Below are 13,947 nucleotides of genomic sequence, written 5' to 3'. Positions count from 1 at the left end.
TTATGGTTCCAAATTCATGTTTAGAAACTCACTTTAATAATGATATCTCAGTGCAAGTTAATGGCCAAGCTTCCATGCTAATGAAAAGTGCTTTCTGAAGAGACTTTGGGGGTCATTCTGACCTCGGCGGTAAAAGCCGCTTACCGCCGGTCAGAAGGCCGCCACAATACCGCCGCGGCCGCGGTCAGCCGCCACGGACATTCTGACCCACAACTGCAAAACCTCCGAAAATCCGCCCTCCACTGCAGTCCGCCACATCAGCGGCCAGCGGTAAACTGGAGAAGACCAAACCTCCACCGCCACGCCAACAGAAATACGCCCATCCCATTATGACCCGCAAATCGACGCGGCGGTCATTCAACCGCGGTATTCCATTGGCGGTACACACCGCCGCGGTCAAAATACACACACCTTTACAAACCCCTACCACATTGGACAATTTGAAAGGCACACACCTGAAACACATACACACACCACTCCCACACATCCAATACCATATAAAACACACACCCACATCACCCACAAACCCCTACCAACAAAAACCAGAGACGAAGGAGAGAGAGAGACACATCAGAGAATAGATAGCCAGACACACAGAGGCACACCGCAACATCACACACACCACATAGAAGCACAAAGCACCACACACCAACACACACATCACACATACACCACCCCACACCTCATACACACCACCCCATGGCACCACAAAGGCACCCACGCTTTTCGGACCAAGAACTCCGGGTCATGGTGGAGGAGATCATAAGAGTGGAACCCCAGCTCTTCGGCTCACAGGTCCAGCACACCACCATAGCAAGGAAGGCGGAGCTCTGGCAGCGGATCGTGGACAGGGTCAACGCGGTGGGACAGCATCCCAGAAATCGAGAGGACATCCACAAACGATGGAACGACCTACGGGGGAAGGTGCGCTCGATGGTCTCGCGACACAACATCGCAGTGCAGAAGACTGGCGGGGGACCCCCACACACTCCACCCGAATTCAAAACATGGGAGCAAGAGGTACTCAACATCCTGCATCCCGATGGCCTCGCTGGAGTACACGGAGGAATGGACTCTGGTAAGTACAAGGCCAACCACTTCACCCCCCCCATCATGCTAACCCCCACCCTCACCCCCAACCCCCCAGCACACATCCTCCCTGAGAATGTCTCCCCAGCACAACCCACCCAACACCAACCCCTGCATGCCACCCCTAAACTATGGACACCCATCACCTAAGCATGACCACTGCACATACCTATCACCCCCCCCCCCCACAAAACACCCTCACAACACCTCCCCCAAGGGAATGCCAGCACTGGGGGACAAGGGCACCCATAAAACGCAAGCTAATGCACACACAGAAACAATAACCATACCTCTTACCCCATGCAGGACCCGAACGACAACACACCGGTCAGGAGGGACCAGAAATGTCCATGCCACCCCCGGAACAGGCCCCTAGTGATGACAGCAGCTCTGTCGACCTGGAACCTGACGACCAGCCCGGACCATCGGGGACCTCTGGGCAGTCGGTTCCCCTCACCCAGACACAGGCCACTGCAGACCCAACCCCCTCTGGGAAAAACAGCACAGCTCCCACCCAGCGGGCCCATGCCTCTGTCTCTAGGACAGGTCAAGCAGCGGTGTGTCTACCACTACAGGGCCCCCAGGGTAACCCACCAACCCAACAACAACAGGGACCTGGGGGCAGTGGGAGTGGGCACACCGTCCAGGGTACAGAGGCCCAGGGAAACAGGGCAACTCGGAGGGCTGCTGTGCGACAGGGGGGGGAGGAGAGGCCCAGGGAACCCACTCTCCAAGAGGCCCTCACCACCATCATGGCAGCCTACCACCACTCACAAGAGACGATGGCGACGGTACTGGCCAGGTTCCAGGAGATCCAGGCACAGCAGGAGCAACGCTACATGGGGTTCAGCGACCAACTCAGCAACATCTCAACCGCTATGGGGAGCATAGTCCAGGCCCTGAACCGTATAGAGGACACGTTTCGGGACCATGTGGCATCACACAGGGCCCCTGTCACTAGCCAGGAACAGGAACAGCCTACCACCTCCGCCGGCGCTAGTGGACAGGAGGCCTCACCACAACGACAGCCCACCAGAACCCCACTTCCTGCTGAACAACAACCGCCCCGCAAAAGGAGCCTGAGATAAAAAAAAACGACAGAGTAGGATGTCAAGTCCCCCGCCAGCATCACATACCCCCTGAAGTCCTCCCACTGTTCCACATTGCCACCCTGTCCAACCTTGAACTGCCCCTGCTCCATCCTGCCACAGGCATATGGACAATGCACCTGTGAGACTGAGAACTGGACTCCGCCATGGACATTACTCCACCCCCACCCATCACTGTTTCACTATCATGTACCAATATCTATGCACTAATAATAAATCACACATTGCACTGAAATCAATCAGGACTCAGCCTGTCTTATTTACAAATGTATGACACATTACATATCAATTACGTATAATTAACATTGTGAATTACACATACCGAGGTAACTTAGCATTAGTCCATGGGCCAACCAAGCCGAGGTCACGCAGTGGCTCATACAGCACAGAAAAGGGAAGGGAAAATCAAACATCATGTTTATAGGTCTGGGGGGAAACCGACAAAGTTGAGATGCAGGAGGCTTTCAGGAAATGTAAAATGGCATGGGTGATTATTACCTGTGTGGTACTGGAAATACTGTTCTATTACTCTGTCCCTGTTGTCTGTGTCGTCCTCTGAGTCTTCCTCCTCTTCACTCTCCGCAGGCTCCACAGCTGCTTCAACACCACCATCTGCACCATCCTCCTGCAGGAAAGGAACCTGACGTCGCAATGCCAGATTGTGAAGCATACAGCAGGCCACGATGATGTGGCACACCTTCTTTGGTGAGTACATCAGGGATCCCCCAGTCATATGCAGGCACCTAAACCTGGCCTTCAGGAGGCCAAAGGTCCTTTCGATGATCCTCCTAGTTCGCCCATGGGCCTCATTGTACCGTTCCTCTGCCCTGGTCCGGGGATTCCTTACTGGGGTCAGTAGCCAAGGCAGGTTGGGGTAACCAGAGTCACCTATTAGCCACACACGTTGTCTCTGTAGCTGCTCCATCACATAGGGGATGCTGCTATTTCGCATCACATACGCGTCATGCACTGACCCTGGGAACTTGGCATTTACATGGGAGATGTACTGGTCAGCCAAACAGACCACCTGGACATTCATCGAATGATAACTTTTTCTGTTTCGGTACACCTGCTCATCGTCTTTTGGGGGTACCAAAGCCACATGGGTCCCATCAATGGCACCAATGATGTTGGGGATATGTCCAAGGGCATAGAAATCACCCTTCACTGTAGGCAAGTCACCCTCCTCTGGGAAAATGATGTAGCTCCGCATGAGTTTCATCAGGGCAGACAACACTCTGCTCAAAATCTTAGAAAACATAGGCTGAGACATTCCAGATGACATGGCCACTGTGGTCTGGAATGACCCACTTGCCAAAAAATAGAGGACTGACAAAACCTGCACCAGAGGGGGAATCCCTGTGGGTTGGCGGATGGGGGACATCAGGGCTGGCTCCAGCTGGGCACACAGTTCATGGATAGTGGCACAGTCAAGTCTGTATCGAAGTATTATATGGCGTTCTTCCATTGTCGACAGGTCCACCAGCGGTCGGTACACGCGAGGATTCCTCCTTCTCATCGCAAGTCCCAGCGGACGGTGCCTAGGAAGGACAACATGGAGCACAGAGTCAGGCAAACCACAGGTACGTACAGACAGCTTGCACAGTTAAAGAATGGCAATGGGTTGAAAGGCGTGTATGTGTGGCAATGCAAGGCCTAGGCCTGTGTGTCGCAGTCAAAATTAAGCCATGTAGGCCCTTGAAATGGCGGCTGCCTGACCTGTGAAGTGGGACAATGGGATGTGAGGTCAATGCGCTGGCGGGGCACACCATGGCGGTAGGCGGTCGAAGACCGCTGCGCAAAGCCGCATTGGTTAACATTGAAGCCTATGGGTTTCAGGAGCCAATGACGAAGTGCGCCGGCGGTCGCGGTACGCACCGCCGTGGTACGCACCGCCGCGGGCGTGACCGCCATTTTCTATCTGCTTAATCACTCGAGACCTGATCATCCACAGGAGAGGACCTATACTGCAAGTGCTGCTGTGACCTCGGTCTGGAAGATACAATGGCTGCTGCAACTGGGGAAAGGGCCCCTGCCTTCACGTCTGAAGAGTTGGAGAAGCTCGTGGATGGGGTCCTCCCCCAGTATGCGCTACTCTACGGTCCTCCAGACCAACAAGTGAGTACACCGGGTGCACATGGAATGGGCTATGCCTGTGTGGATTGGGGTGGATGTAAGTTGGTGGGGTGGGGGGCGAATGAGGAGTGCAACGCCCGACAGATGAGAGCATGTGCCATATGGCAAAGTTGGTGGGGGGGGGCAATTACATCTAACATGCAGGTCATTGATGATTTCCTCCTTTCCACCCTGTACATGTCAAATAGGTCAGCGCCCATCAGAAGATCGAGATTTGGCGTGCCATCGCCAAGGAAGTCCGGAACTTGGGGGTCCACAACAGACGGGGCACCCACTGCCGCAAGAGGTGGGAGGACATCCGCCGCGGAACAAGGAAGACCGCTGAAACACTGCTGGGGATGGCCTCCCAACCTAGGAGGGGTGCCAGTCGCACCATGACCCCCCTGATGTCCCGGATCCTGGCGGTGGCCTACCCAGAATTGGATGGGCGCTTTAAGACATCACACCAGACACAAGGGGGTGAGTATCAGCACATTCTCCTATCTTTCTGCGCAGTGGAGGCGTCTGGGTGGGGGAGGAGGGCTGTGGGTGACATTAGGCCAGGGCGCTTTCTGTAGTGTAGTCCTCTCCCTTAGGCATGGCCCTGTGCCCCCGGCCCCCACCTCGGTAGGGTGACAAGTACAGCCATTGAAGGTCCAGCATCTCCCATGTGCGCGTTTGACGTCTCTTGGCCTGTTGTCCTAGTCAGTAGTACTGAGTAGTGTACCCCGAATGCGCGGCTTAGTGCATTAGGCTCCTGTGTCTGTCCTCTCCGCCAACGGTGTTGACATTGCATGCACTCAACCTGGTCTTCTTTTTTCTCCCCCCACCCTTTCTCTTCATCTTCTTGTGCATGTGTGCATTAGCATCATCAGGCGGAGGAGATTTGGCATCGGAGCACGAGGGAGCTGCAGGACACAAGGCCCCGGTGGGCCCAGGAACAGACACCGAGGGCACCAGTGATCCGGAGGGCGAGGGGAGCACCACGACGGGGACCGCTGGTGAGAGCAGCGAAAGCGACACGTCCTCGGATGGGAGCTCCCTAGCGGTGGCGGCAACATCCGTGCCCCCCGCCTCTACAGGTACAGCCGCCACCCAGCGCACCAGCCCCGCCCTCCCAGCAGCCCCTCAGTCTTCGCTCCGTGCCCGTTCGCCCAGGAAGGCGCGCGTCTCCTTCGCCCCAGGCACCTCAGCCCCTGCCCCTGTTGCCCCTGCTGCCCTCAGTGCGGAGCTCATTGACCTGGTAAGGACGCTCATTGTTGGGCAGACGACCCTTTTGAATGCCATCCAGGGTGTGCAAAGGGAGGTGCAACAGAGCAATGCGTACCTGGAGGGCATTCATTCGGGTCAGGCTGCCCATCAACGAGCGTTCACTGCTCTGGCCTCAGCACTGACGGCAGCCATTGTCCCTGTTTCCTTACTGCCTCTTCTTACTGCCTCCAGCCTTTCTCTGTCTCCTGTTCCTCAGCCTATCCCATCCACACCATCAGACCAGCCTGCACACACCTCAACACCCAAGAGCAGCTCATCCAAACACAAGCACCACAGATCCCACAAACACTCACCCAAGCAACACCCAGATGCAGACATGCCAACAGCCACTGCCACCCCTGTGTCCCCCTCCTCCTCGTCTCCCTCCTCCCTCCCTGTGACGTCTACACTCACACCTGCATGCACCCCAACATCAGCCAGTGCTTCCATCACCACCTCACCCTCCAGTACAGTCCACACTCGTGCAGTCACCACCCCCACTGCCATTTACACGTCCCCTGTGTCCTCTCCCACTGTGTCTGTCACCCCCTCTTCCAAGACACACAAACGCAGGCAGCCACCCACCCAACAGCCATCCACCTCACGACAGCCTACAGCACCAGCACCTTCACCCAATGACAGCACACCTGACTCTCCTACAACCACCTCCTCTACCTCCACTTCCATCTCCACTTCTCCTACCCTTTACCTTGGCCCTAAAAAACTTTTCATGGCTAACCTTGACCTCTTTCCCCCCGATGAGCTCCCCCATCCATCTTCAAAGAGTCCCAAGAGCACCGCAGCCACCACCAGCCCAGCTTCGGGTGTCACTGTTGTGCATGGGTTCTGGAGCCCACCCTTTGCCAGCAGTGACACATCGATCAGCAGCAAGGACACGTCCAGCCCCCCCCCCCGGCAAGAGGACCCACAAAAACAAGGGCCGCCGTGCGAGGACCGACAGGGCAGCCCCCAAGGAGCAATGTGTGGCCACTTCACCACCCACACCATCTAGGGGAGGCAAGGGCCCGAGAGCCCCATCAAAGGAGCGGAAGGGCAGCAGGAGCGCGGAGAAGGTGGACCCCACATGCCACATCCCAGCTGGGAAGGAGGACACTAAGGAGGCCAGGAGTCCGTCCCCGAAGGGTCCAGAAACGTCACGGTCCGAGGGCGACTGAGCAGGGAGTCCAGGCCAGGTCTGGCTCCCTTGACCTGCTGGATGAGCACCGCTGAACAGGGCCCGCCGTGGAGAAGAGCACCGCTGAACAGGGCCCGCCGTGGAGAAAGGCACCGCTGAACAGGGCCCCGCCGTGGAGAAGAGCACCGCTGAACAGGGGCCGCCGTGGAGAAGAGCACCGCTGAACAGGGCCCGCGGTGCAGAAGAGCACCGCTGAACAGGGCCCGCCGTGGAGAAGAGCACCGCTGAACAGGGCCCGCCGTGCAGAAGAGCACCGCTGAACAGGGCCCGCCGTGGAGAAAGGCACCGCTGAACAGGGCCCGCGGTGAAGAAGAGCACCGCTGAACAGGGCCCGCCGTGGAGAAGAGCACCGCTGAACAGGGCCCGCCGTGAGAAGAGCACCGCTGAACAGGGCCTGCCGTGCAGAAGAGCACTGCTGAACAGGGCCCGCCGTGGAGAAAGGCACTGCTGAACAGGGCCCGCGGTGAAGAAGAGCACCGCTGAACAGGGCCCGCCGTGGAGAAGAGCACCGCTGAACAGGGCCCACCGTGGAGAAGAGCACTGCTGAACAGGGCCCGCCGTGGAGAAGAGCACCGCTGAACAGGGCCCGCCATGCAGAAGAGCACCGCTGAACAGGGCCCGCCGTGGAGAAGAGCACCGCTGAACAGGGCCCGCCGTGGAGAAGAGCACCGCTGAACAGGGCCCGCCGTGCAGAAGAGCACCGCTGAACAGGGCCCGCCGTGGAGAAAGGCACCGCTGAACAGGGCCCGCGGTGAAGAAGAGCACCGCTGAACAGGGCCCGCCGTGGAGAAGAGCACCGCTGAACAGGGCCCGCCGTGGAGAAGAGCACCGCTGAACAGGGCCCGCCGTGGAGAAGAGCACCGCTGAACAGGGCCCGCCGTGCAGAAGAGCACCGCTGAACAGGGCCCGCCGCGGAGAAAGGCACCGCTGAACAGGGCCCGCGGTGAAGAAGAGCACCGCTGAACAGGGCCCGCCGTGGAGAAGAGCACCGCTGAACAGGGCCCGCCGTGGAGAAGAGCACCGCTGAACAGGGCCCGCCGTGGAGAAGAGCACCGCTGAACAGGGCCCGCCGTGCAGAAGAGCACCGCTGAACAGGGCCCGCCGTGAAGATAGGCACCGCTGAACAGGGCCTGCCGTGAAGATAGGCACCGCTGAACAGGGCCCGCGGTGCAGAAGAGCACCGCTGAACAGGGCCCGCCGTGAAGATAGGCACCGCTGAACAGGGCCCGCGGTGCAGAAGAGCACCGCTGAACAGGGCCCCGCCGTCTCAAGCACCGCTCCGCTGGGCCCTTCTTCTCAAGCACCGCTCCGCTGGGCCCTTCATCTCAAGCACCGCTCCGCTGGGCACCGCTGTCTCTCCACCTCTCCGCTGGGCCCTTCTTCTCAAGCACCGCTCCGCTGGGCCCTTCATCTCAAGCACCGCTCCGCTGGGCACCGCTGTCTCTCCACCTCTCCGCTGGGCCCTTCCTCTCAAGCACCGCTCCGCTGGGCCCTTCTTCTCAAGCACCGCTCCGCTGGGCCCTTCTTCTCAAGCACCGCTCCGCTGGGCCCTTCTTCTCAAGCACCGCTCCGCTGGGCACCGCCGTCTCAAACACCGCTCCGCTGGGCCCTTCATCTCAAGCACCGCTCCGCTGGGCACCGCTGGGCACCGCTGTCTCTCCACCTCTCCGCTGGGCCCTTCCTCTCAAGCACCGCTCCGCTGGGCCCTTCTTCTCAAGCACCGCTCCGCTGGGCCCTTCTTCTCAAGCACCGCTCCGCTGGTCACCGCTGTCTCTCCACCTCTCCGCTGGGCCCTTCCTCTCAAGCACCGCTCCGCTGGGCCCTTCTTCTCAAGCACCGCTCCGCTGGACCCCGCTGTCTCTCCACCTCTCCGCTGGGCCCTTCCTGTCAAGCACCGCTCCGCTGGGCCCTTCTTCTCAAGCACCGCTCCGCTGGGCCCTTCTTCTCAAGCACCGCTCCGCTGGGCCCTTCTTCTCAAGCACCGCTCCGCTGGGCACCGCCATCTCAAACACCGCTCCGCTGGGCCCTTCATCTCAAGCACCGCTCCGCTGGGCACCGCTATCTCTCCACCTCTCCCCTGGGCCCTTCCTCTCAAGCACCGCTCCGCTGGGCCCTTCTTCTCAAGCACCGCTCCGCTGGGCCCTTCATCTCAAGCACCGCTCCGCTGGGCACCGCCGTCTCAATCACTGTTTATGGTTCACTGTGCCCACCATGCCTCCTCCTTGACCAGTGGAGACTGTCATCCACCTGATGGACTGTGGCTTTGCACTCCCCAGGATGGTCCAGTGGGCAGCCCACCCACTGTAGAGACATTGAGAGACTGTGGCTTTGCTCTCCCCAGGATGGTCCAGTGGGCAGCCCACCCACTGTAGAGACATTGAGAGACTGTGGCTTTGCACTCCCCAGGATGGTCCAGTGGGCAGCCCACCCACTGTAGATACATTGAGAGACTGTGGCTTTGCACTCCCCAGGATGGTACAGTGGGCATGGTGGCTTCTCGTGGATCCGGCGTCGTGGACTCATGTGGCTGTGGTGCCCCCCCCTTCCCTTCCCCCTGAGGTGCCTGTAGTTTTTACATCTGATGCCCCTGCAGTGTTCTCTCCAAAGGACTCAGGTCTCCTGTGTGGGCTTTGCCCTTGTTTCTCAAAACTTTGGCCCAGGGACATGATGAATTCGTAGGATGTGCAGGACTTGTTACTTCAGTTATACACTGATGTGTATGTCATTTGTTTTCTTGTGAATATCTTTCATGGTTGTACGATATTTTTCAGGACCTTTTTGGTACATAAATATTTATTCCAAATTTGATTATGTCCTAGCATTTTTCTGGGGTGTTTGGGTGGTGTCACTGTGACTTGTTGCTCTGCATTGGAGTGTACATAGTTGGGGGGGGCTCGCATATGTGTGTGCCCGTAACCTTTCGTCCTCCCCCCTCCCGTGTGTCGTAGATGCAGTACTCACCGTTGTCGTCTGCGCCGGACTTCGTACTCGTGGTAGATGAGAAGGTAGACGAGAGCAGGTAGGATGTTTAATTCGGGTTCCATGCTGCTGGAGTGCGACGTGGTGAGCGTTTTCCCGTTCGTAGTCTGTTTCCGCCGTGTTTTTATCGGCGGTGCTTCCGCCTCGGAAAAGGTGGCGGATTGGTGAGTTGTGATAGGGTGTGCGGTACATTGTCTGCCGCCTGGCTGTTGGCGGTGACCGCCGCGCTGTTTGTTTGTACCGCCGTGGCGGGCGGAGTGTTAAAGTGGCTGTCTGTGTTGGCGGTTCCCGCCAAGGTCAGAATTCCATATTTTTTACCGCCAGCCTGTTGGCAGGTTGGCCGCCGCTTTAACACCGACCGCCAGGGTTAGAATCACCCCCTTTATCATATTTTAGGTGAGGTTTACTGCTAATTTAGATGTCAAACATTTCCCTGATCAGCACGTACAAAGCTGATGCAGATGGACAGGTGCACTGATGCACCAAGGGTTAGCAAGTTGACCTTTATCTTTTTATTATCACTCCCAGACGTGTGTGAAGTGTCCATGCTTTTGAATCGAGATTTCGGGCTCAGGGAAGTGAGTTAACGCATGCGTGTAATCGCGCACCCTACAGGAAATGATGCTGGTGAGTGTAATATTTTATGTCTCTTTTCATTCCCGATTGTTTCTTTTGCCTAGTGTTGTCATCCAGCAGTTGCGTGTTCTCCTATATCACTCCTAAAGAGTTGAACTACCTGCTGCTACACATAATATCCTCCTCTTCGGTTATTGAGTTCCACAAGAAGCTGAAGATGTGCCTTTTGAGTGGCCCTAGGTGGGCTAGACTTACCCCTACTCATCACCCGGATACCCTCATGGGTTATAGCGAGCTCTACAAATCTACATAAGATAAGATAACATAGCATAGCATAGCCTAACTTGACATCACATAACATAACATCCAGCAACCAACCAATCTTGTTATAAAGCGTAGTAGAAAATACCATAAAAAACAAACATTACAGTACCCCTTTGTATGATGTGGAACAATTATAACAGAGGGCCTGATTACGAGTTTGGCTGTCTGTGGACCGCCATGGAGGGGGTGGCAGTCGGACCACTGTTGGATTGGTGGATGGACCACCATATTACGATGCGTGCAGTTCCATAGACCAAAGACAGCTGTGGACTTGATGGCATTGCCAAGCAGCACAGACCGTTGCGGCCATAAAACAGGCCAATGAGGCATGTCGGAGACACTGTTTCTGCTGGACAGTTTATGATGTTGCCTTCCACCAACGTGACGGTGGCTGTCCAACTACTACATCCCAGCTGGAGCAAATGGAGGCATACAAGGCAAGAACTCACTTGTAGGCAGCATCACACATCCTGTGCTGGTATGGAGCCGATCCTTCACATTTTGCAGATGCTGCTGCTCATAGATGGAACCCATATTCAAAGCTACAGGGGACGCAAGTGACGGTAAGACAAAACACCTAACCGTGTCCCCAAAATTAACTGCAAATCGACACGCCGTCATCTCCCTGATATGGGGGCTCTGCTCTGTGAAAATAGTATGAGTTTGTGTGTGCCGGATCAGAGTTGAACACAACATGACGCCCGTTTGGGCAGGTCACTGACACTCCATCCCCACACTCCACATAACCAAACATGTGTGCACAGCCTAGTTTCAGGGACAGTGAAGTGTACATTACATTGTGTCACACAACAGCAAAACCACATCAATATCACATCCTACTTTTGAACTGACACCATCACATTGCACACATGACATGGATTGTCGACATATTGAAGACACATATTTATGGATGTGTCAATTAACCCAAACACCATTTCCATGCAAAATCCCTGTTATGGACCAACACATATCACTCACATTGCAAGAGAATGTAAAGTAAATAGGATGTACAATATTGTGGGAGAAAATTATCCAAAGCGCACAATGTAAACAATACCTTTAAAATAGGGATGGCAGCTTCAGGGGGACCCCAGGAAGGATGCAGTCCTGTGACACATATCACTTTGCACATGCCCATTAAACACCATTAGCACAGAACTACGCCTTCGTGTATTACAGGGACAACCAATTGTAGAACGAAGTGCCATGCCTAAGTGCCAAATGTGTAAGTGCAAGTCAAGAAAGCAAATACAACAGCAACAGTATGGGTCACACATGTAGATGAAATAGCTTGAAGCTACACACATGAAAATGGGCACAGGGTCAGTCAAATGTACAGGATGGTAACACAATTGAACACGTCCCATGTGTGGACAAACAAAACTCTAGCCTGCATGCATGATACTTGTGTCCACTCTACATCAGGGGGTCAAATCTAACACAATACATGTTGACAATGGCCAAGCCAAGATGAAATACTTACCATATCAAACAAACAAAATGCAATGACTTCCCAATTACGACCCACATATCCACCCAGCCACATATCCATCCAGTCAACATCTACCCTTGTCCTGGTTAACACTGGCATTACCCCCAAAATCAGATCTTGACAACCACAGCAAATGAAACAGCAATCAGGGTGAATGATACACAACCGTAGGAATACTTCTCAAATTACAGAAGAACAGCAAAAAGGTAGAAAAGTAATTGTTGGACAAAAATGCACCCCAAAAAATACCTTGGGTTTATAAACTCCAGTCCATTAGAAAGTCTCTGCACAGTGGTGTACACCAGCTTGACTCTGGTCACTGCCAAAGAACCTCTACAGAAAGAGGCATCAAGTGTGCATGCAGGCACCTCATGGATCACACTTGGATGGGGTTCAGGTTGGGTGGGTTTAAGTTTAGGAAGGGTGGGCTTCACTTTGGGAGGGATGTGCTTAACTTTTGGAGGGTTGGGCTTCTTCTTCAGGGTTGGAGGGGTACGGCTGGTTTTGGGGGGCATGTGCAACAGGGAAGGACTTGGATGAGGAATGGATGGGTCAGGATGTGGGTGAGGTCCTTTTGATTTTGGGAGGGGGTGATGATCACAGGGGTAAGGGCAAAAAGGAAAATTTATTTGGGAAACATTTTAGGGACTTCAGAAGGGATTAGGGGCTGAGAGGTTGAGGAAGTGGTTGTGTCGGCTGTGGGTGTTGATGCTGCTGGTGTGTGCATGTCTGAGGCATGCTTGGGTTTGGGTGGTGTCTGTTGCATGTGTGAGTGTGGGTGTTTGTGTTTCTTGGGGGGTTGTGAGGTGGAGGTGTTGGGTAAATTGGGAATGGTGCCTGTGTTTGTGGGTGCTGGGGTTGTTTCTGGGTGTATGGTGTGTGTTGTGGCTGTGTCTGTGGGTATTGGCATAGTGTCAGGGGTACAGTGTCTGTGGTGTGTGGATCTGTGGGCGTTGGGGTGGTGTCTGGGGGTATAGTGTCTGTGGAGTGTGGGCCCGTGATGTTGGGGTGGTGTCTGGGGGTATCATGGGTGTGGGTCAGTGGGTATGGTTTATGTGGGAATGGTGGATGTTGTGGTATATGTGAGTGACTGTTGAGTGCTTGCATACCGGTGTGTCTTGTTGTGCTTGTTTTTATGTGTGCTGCTTCTGAGTGTTGATGTGGGTGTGTGCGGATGTGTCTGTGCTTGGGACAGGTAGGGGAATAGGGAAATTGAATGGGGAAGAGGTTGGTGGTGAAGGGAGGATTGTGAGTGGTAGAAGGCTGACATCAGTGAGGAGGCCAGAGCCTGAAAAGATCTCTGTATGCCAGACATGGCACTATGAATGCCTTCCAGGTACGCAACCATCTGCTGGAGCTGGCTACACAGCACCTGGATGGCATTCAGAATGGCAGTCTGAACCACAGGCATACTCCTCAGGAGGTCAATAGCCTTCTCACTCACTATGTATGATGGCCATTTTTACATGACAGACAGTAGTAATGCACCAGAACTTGTGGCACACTGAAGAGAAGTGGCCGGTAGGGGACAGATGCCACTATACTCACTTGAGCAGACACATGGCTGAGTACAGTGATCTATTACTTCATGTTGTCTGGGCTGACATACTGAAGACAAGTGGACGTTTGGGTACACATGACACAACAACAAAGAACATGACCTGATTGATCACTGTACTCAGACATGTGATGGTCCTGGAGAGTTAATTGGTTATGACTGTACTCTGTTGTGTCCTATGTCATTGGGCCAATAGGGAGGGCAAATCAGCATGCACCAACTACATACTGACATAAACAATTGCTCATCTTGTGTGTCA

This window comes from Pleurodeles waltl, chromosome 5 (assembly GCF_031143425.1).
Source record: "Pleurodeles waltl isolate 20211129_DDA chromosome 5, aPleWal1.hap1.20221129, whole genome shotgun sequence".
Lineage (NCBI taxonomy): Eukaryota > Metazoa > Chordata > Amphibia > Caudata > Salamandridae > Pleurodeles > Pleurodeles waltl.
Note: the sequence above shows the minus strand (reverse complement) of the source record.